We start from the raw sequence: 7,330 nt of genomic DNA, 5'->3' as shown, positions 1-7,330 counted from the left end.
ATCTTGTGGGATCTTATGTACGCTATTTTAAAAACCTACTTCTTAAGGAAAAAAAGCCATAATGTTTGCAATAATCGAGCTACCCCCGAACAACTCCCTCCCACAAGTAAAATTCCATTAGAAAGGCAGAAAACATGAGTCTTTTCCTGGTGCTTTGCTGCTCTATGAGAAGGACCAGCCCTGTTACCTTCAGGAGAAGGCATAGAGGCTCCAGTGCATGTATAATCTCTCCAAGAAGGGACAGCTGAAAGGAAAGCTAGACTTAGGCTGAGGGATTCGATCCCTGCTGTTGCAGCCTGCCTGGTAGAACTTGAGCATCGCTTTGCTTTCATTCCCCATCTGCCAGAAGGGATTATCACTTCAGTCAGACATTGCAGGATGGGAGCCAGACAAGAGCCTGTGGCAGAAGGAAGGCTCTCTGATCTTGCAGCAGCTGACATCTATGCCTAAATTGGTAACAAAAAGGTCACTGGTATAGGTGGCTTTTTGATATGGAAACTGCAACAAGACCTGAAATGAACTGAGACCACCTACTTCTTTGTTTTAATGAAAGCAACTGAACAAAGAGTAGAGCCTTTTTAAGGTTTGATCTGTGAACATGAATCCTAGTACTCTGAGGAGTTGGGATTATCACTTTGCAGTAATATTCATGCTGCTCCCCAATAGCTTGTCTCCATTCCTCCCTTTCCTTCTCAATTCCCTGTTTCTTTTCCACTGCTCCTGCTTTTCTTTTCTTCTATCCTTCAGTACTTAGCAAAGCTAACCAGTATAATCACACCCTTCTTTCACAAGCTGCTCTGTGCTCACATTTTAACCCCAAATTATTTTTCCCATCCCACCGCTAAGTGGTCAAAATAAACAGAATGCATAAACACACCGAGAAGCATGTTTCTAATGGGTAAGGAATGTAGATTAAGGAAAATAAATAGCGCTGAGACTCTCAGGGGTACTGGGAGTGAGCACCATTCCTTTCCCACAGCACTGCAGGTATCAAGCTGCCTGGCTTCTAATCCAGCAACTGGGTTTACACTGAAGTGATGCTGACTGTATTCAGACTGTAATACACATCCGCTTCCTGGCTATGTTTTAAATTGGATTAGGGTCTAAGTTTCCTTCTCACTTTACAATCGATGTGAGAAAATGCTTGTTTATCAAAGCAATGTGAGCGGTACATAATGGAAAGCACTGGATCTGTTTGGGACAATTATAACAGTGGAATAGGTGTGTTACAGTAACAGGAAATCTACTGAAAGCTTCCTTCAGAATCATTATCTAGTGACCTGCTAGCCCTGCAATTGTTCACTCAACACAAGCACTCTCTTCAGACAAAAATAAAGACCATAGTGGTCTGGTTCAGAGAATACGAACAGTCTGGTTTGCTGGTGCTCTGATGCATTCAGCTCCCACATGAATGCAACACATCCTTCCTCCAGATGAGAAAATGCAAACTAAACACTTTGCATGGGGATTCTTTATTACTGCAAATCCTTCTTGTTTACAAACATCAGGGGAAAGATTACCTTTATGTCCAATAGTCTCTTTGATTTCTTTTTAATTAAACAGAAAGGTTTTATCTAAATCAATTCCAAATGTACATTTCCAAAGAGTGAGAGACTGATGTTCATGTATAAATCAATGGCATCCATTTGTACAAAGTAGTGTATTTGCTGTGATAGTTTCATGAAATTGTTAAAAAAACAGTTGTTTGCTTTCTTCCCAAGAATGTTTATTCATTTTATACATGGGCAAGAAGTATGTCTGGTATTTCAAGTGATTTTTTTTCTTGAGTTTATCAAATGATTCTCCTATAATGCCAACTTTTATAATGTTTTTTTTTTTTTCCTCCATCTGACTAATCTTGATATTTAGAGAATAATTTATATCGACACACTTTGTCCTCAAACTTGCTCACAAACTTGTTGCTATGGCTGTTGTCATATGCACAGTAAACGAGACCCATTTAGCCTAAGAGTGGACCTGACTTGGTATGAACGGAGGAGGGACTGAGCCCTGTCTTTGTCTCCAGATGGTTGGAGACTCTGCCTTGGGCTCATCCTACCTAGGTTACCACAGATGTTTGCCGTACCTTTGAACTGTGTCACTCCTGGTCTGTCTCAGCTGCCAAGTGGACTGTTAAAACAATCGATACCGGAATATTATCACAGAAACTTCCTTTAGTTTATCTACTTAAACAAGCATTAAGACTTTCTTGACAGAGCTTTGGCACTCACAACAACAAATGCAAAAATAATAATGAGGTAAAATGCAGAAAAATGGACAAATAGCAGCGGGACAGTCAGACTTGCAAGGGAGATGAAGAGCCTTGCAAGGTTGTCCCACTTATCTCCCACCACTAATCCCAGAAGGCACCTCATTAAATTGGATACCCCTGGAAAGGCAGCGCATAGTGGATAACAGTTGGAGGAGGTGGAATCAGAGAGGAAACGCTTTATCAAGCGGATATTTGAGTGTGTTAGAAATAGGAGGGAAAACAAAGGCTGGGCAGGTGAGTAGTATCTGTAGCAAAGCAAAAACTGCAGGGGCAAAGATAGGGGCAAAGAAAAGAGAGATCTTCACTGGTGGGGAAGGAGAAGCTGAAGTCAGGGTGAAAGCTCAGCACCCCACAACCCTTGCTTAAAATCCTGCCTCAAACACAAAGTGCCTGTGCGCCACTGAGCTGGTTATTTCGGGCAGTAGATTGCACTAACCATGGCAACCCACAAATCGGGGCTAAAATAATCTCTTTTTACATGCCTGCCTGCCAGTGTAGCACCTCCTGGTGTATTGTTCCTCTGCTAGAACCTATTCCAGCCCTCCCCAAGCTACACCTGTAAATCAGTGAAACTGGAATAATTTTATGGCTGTCCTTGCTCCTTCAGAACACCAAAGCCTCCCACTACATCAGTAACACCCCACATTCAGAAGAGGGTTATATGCAGCATTGCTTTGGGCGTACCTCTGAGGACATACTTTTCAGGCAAAGAGTTTTTTGGCATGTGGAGGGAGGGCTTTTCCCACCCGCAGTACCTGTAGGTTTAACACCAGAATAGTTTTTCAGTGATGTAGGTTTTGCATTTCATTGCATTATATCCAATTATATTATATTTTTGTATTTTATTGTATTATTATTGTATTTTATTGGGGTTTATATTTTTTAGGAACATTAAGCATCTAAATGGTTTAAAATCACACCTGAAATTCTCGCAAAGAACCAGGATTAATGGTGGTAACGATGCTTCAGCTTTTGGGAAACCCCAGCCTTTAGGTTTCAAGGCACTCACTGCTATGAGATTCCCGGGAGCTTTGTGCCATGATGAGGAGGGATTTTCTTGAAGACTGAAACAACACTAAAAACCTACTGTCTCTTAAAGACAGCAGAGACCTTGGAAAGGTGAGTACCCTCCTCCTTCTGATAAAGGCTGCACACTGCTGCTAAAGAAGTGTTGATTTTCTGAGCAACGTAACCATCAGCTTGAAGGAGGCAGGAGTAGATCCATCTTCACGGAATTCAAAAGAAAAACTCACATTAAAGCAGCTCATTGTGGTCTGGCCACACGATATCAGGAAAGTAGTTTTTATTTCTCATTACACACTATTTGCTGATGGGGACTGGCTAGAGAAGCTCTTAAATGCCTATTAGCAGTACAAAAGGATGTTGATTATCTGCTGGCAATGCCTTGGAGAGAGGAAGATACCAGAATTTGGAGGGAATAATGTCTTTTATATATCAGTCTGAGGCAGAGGCCTGCATGCATCAGCTGCACTTGGAGGACTGGGAAAAAAATCTGCAAATAAACAAACCACAAGCCAATATCCATTTGAATTTTAAATCCATTCGCTCTAGATGGGCTGTCACACCTTTTGTGTTCTTCTGCTCACAGATATGGGGGAAACGGCTGTTTCCAAGTTCAAATAAACTGCAATGAGAATTTTCGAAGTTTGTATGCCTGGCTATTAAAAAAAGTAATCATTGAATTCATGTTTATGAACATTTGTACTGGAACTGACTGCAGATTTATTCAGGCAGGGAATAAAAATGACATTGCTTGATTTATTTGACCAGCCATTAGAAAACAATGTGCATATTAATGAATGGGAATAATTACTTAAAATTAACATTCAATTTACAGAACAGTAGGATCATTAAAATGTATAAGATAAAGTTAACTGAGGAATACATTCAAAATAAATTTGTGATCCTCTGGCAGTTATTATACAAATGGGAGAAAAGACTGTATTAATTGTATAAATTATTCATTTTTAATTATTTGCTCGCAGTAATTATTGATAGTATTATGTGTGAGAGAGGGAAAAATGATGACAAACAAATTTTGCTTATTCTCATCAACCAACAGTGAGGGAAACAAAGTGAGGGAACAAACTGCAAAGTCTGGGAGTGTTTCTAAGTGCATCATGGAGATTTTGTTGTTCATTGTTTTTTCTTCTGTCTTCTTTCTACTCTTTTACACAGCACTACTGAGCCTATAGATGTGCTTTTTGAAAACTTGACTGGTTAAAATGTTTGTTGGAAGAAGAATTACACAAAATAAAGAAAGCTTTGATCCATCCAAAGGCCAGATGATAAATGGTAAATATACTTTCTACAGAAGGTGCACATCTGCGTGGCTGCACATAAAACTTGCAGCAGCGTGGTGAGCCATTTTGACCCTCAGCAATGTGCAAGTAGAAACATTGTGTGCATTGGGGATCCACTAGCCTGCAGTAAAAATAAAACAAGATTCTTCTACTTCTCAGTGTGTAACCTGTAGCTTTCAATGGCTGCTGACAGACAGTGGTGGTGCCAGAGCTCCTGAGACCTCTTTCCTGGAGCACGTGTTGAGCATGGAGAGCAACAGGGATGGTGCTCATGTAAATACGTGTCAGTAGATAATAATCCTGCTTTCTCCCCTCAGGGATGGGCAAAACTGCGTACCTTCCTTGCCAGGCACTATTCTGAAGACAAAGGTGTAGACCTCCTCCTGGGATTTTCTCATGTATTTGCTTTGGGATGTAGCTGGATGAAATTTTCAAGTAAGACAAATTTTTGTTGAAAGTGTTTGTTCTGCTGCTTTAGCCTGAGACACTGTTAGAAACCTTAACTTATGACAATGCTGCTCTGTCTCCTCCTTTGCTCACTTTCGCACATCACCTCTAAAGCTTGTTGCCGTAAGTTTGCTGGCTCAGCAAACTGGGACACCTGAAAAACACACAGCATCAGCAACAGAAACCAAGGAGCGTTTAGACTGCTGGAAATCTTTGGAAAGCCCAGACAGACACACCACCTCCACACTATTTCTCATTCTTGCTTCAAAACATGTGAACAGCAGAGCTTTCCAGAAAAATAATACCATATTTTTTTTACAGGTCATAAAATGATGAGTTTATTGCATCAGTTAAATCATCTTGGCTAGAATGTACACAAAGAATTGAAGTTGATAGTAGATAGGTTGAAGTAGATAGTTTGCATGAAGAATTTCAGCATGAAGAGTATGATAAGCTTATAAACAATCAAGAACAGTTTTATAGAGGGAAGCATCTGACAATCTTAACCAGAGGTGCCAAATCAAAAATGGGTGAATATCATATATCCTCTTAAATTCCATGTGTTATATGATAGGTACCTCCTATGGTATAGAGCTGTTTCTGATGATGATGACAACTATTACTACTATTATTATTATTTCCTTGCTGTACAGTTATATCCTCAGGTATTCAGTGGGGACTTTTTATTAAAGATGAGCTATTCCCCCATGCAAGAAGTACACATTTAGCAGATCCAGCATTAGTTTATACTACCTGTATAAGACTTCTGACTTCTGCAAAGAAACATATGTCCCAGTGAACTGTTGGGCACTAAAATTTTTTTTTATTTGCATCGGTTGTCTAATGAGAAATGAGAAACGGCCTTCCATTTAGAATCATAGAATTGTAGAATTGCTCAGGTTGGAAAAGACCTTGAATATCATCGAGTCAAACTGTTAAACTAACACTGACAAATCCACACTAAACTGTGTCCCCAAGCACCATATCTACAGGTCTTTTAAATGCCTCTATGGATGTTGACTCAACCACTTCCCTGGGCAGCCTCGTCCAGTGCTTGACAAAGCCTTTTGGTGAAGAAATTTTTCCTACTATCCAATCTAAACCTCCCCTGGCGCAACTTGAGGCCATTTCCTCTCATCCTTTCACTTGTTACTTGGGAGAAGAGGCCAACACCCACCTTGCTACAACTTCCATTCCGTTAGCTGTGGAGTGATGTCCCCCTTAGCCTCCTTTTCTCCAGGCTAAACAACCCAGTTCCCTCAGCCACTCCTCGGAAGACTTGCTCTCTAGACACTTCACCAGCTTTGTTGCGCTCCATGTCTTTCTTGTGGTGAGGGGCTCAAATCTGAACAGAGTTTTTGAGGTACAGCCTCATCAGTGCCAAGTACAGGGGGACGATCACTTCACTGCTCTTGCTGGCCACACCGTTTCTGATACCAGCCAGGATACTATTTGCTCTTTTGGCCCTCTGGGCACACTGCTGGCTCACATTTAGCTGCCTGTCAACATCCCCAGGTCCTTTTATGCCAGGCAGCTTTCCAGCCACTCTTTCCTAAGCCTGTAGCACTGCATGGGGATGTTGTGACCCAAGTGCAGCAGATAACCCTTGGTCTTGTTAAATCCCAAAGGGCTGGCCTTGGCCCATCAATCCAGCCTGCCCAGATCCCTCTGCAGACTCTTTCTTCCCTCAAAGAGATTAACACTTTTGCCCAACTTGGTGCCATCTGCAAACTTCCCGAGGATGCACTTCATCCCCTCATCCAGATTATTGATAAAGATATTAAATAGAACCTCCCTCGACACTGACCCCTGGGAAACACTGCTTGTGGCCAGCGTAGTCTCCCTCCAAACTGAACTAGCCATCACTTTACACGAATTATTGTTGTGCTGAAAGAACCCGAGGAACATTCGGCCTCCACACCATATATGGGGCATTCAGCAGAGCAATGAGTTTGAATAACCCCAACAGTCTCTGTTCCCTTTCAGGAAACCTACCAGTGTCACTGATTTCCTGGGGACAGTATGTAAGGAATCACTGCACGATAAGGAGGTACTGTTGACATAAAAGGATGTTGTAAGTTGTGACATCTTGTGCAGCCTGCAAAAAAAAAAAGAAAAAAAAAAAGAAAAGCCATCTGACAGCACAAATATATTCAAGAATATTTCAGGAGGCAATTAGCATCTGTGTACCAAATGCTCCCAAGTCGTTAAGCTTTAGGAACACTCACTAGGATTTTCAGCTGAATTTGCACCCCAGCTCTAAATCTAGGAAGTTTTTTTCTACATT

This window comes from Cuculus canorus, chromosome 2 (assembly GCF_017976375.1).
Source record: "Cuculus canorus isolate bCucCan1 chromosome 2, bCucCan1.pri, whole genome shotgun sequence".
Classification (NCBI taxonomy): domain Eukaryota; kingdom Metazoa; phylum Chordata; class Aves; order Cuculiformes; family Cuculidae; genus Cuculus; species Cuculus canorus.
The sequence above is the reverse complement of the archived record's forward strand: the minus strand, read 5'-3'. Positions refer to the sequence as shown.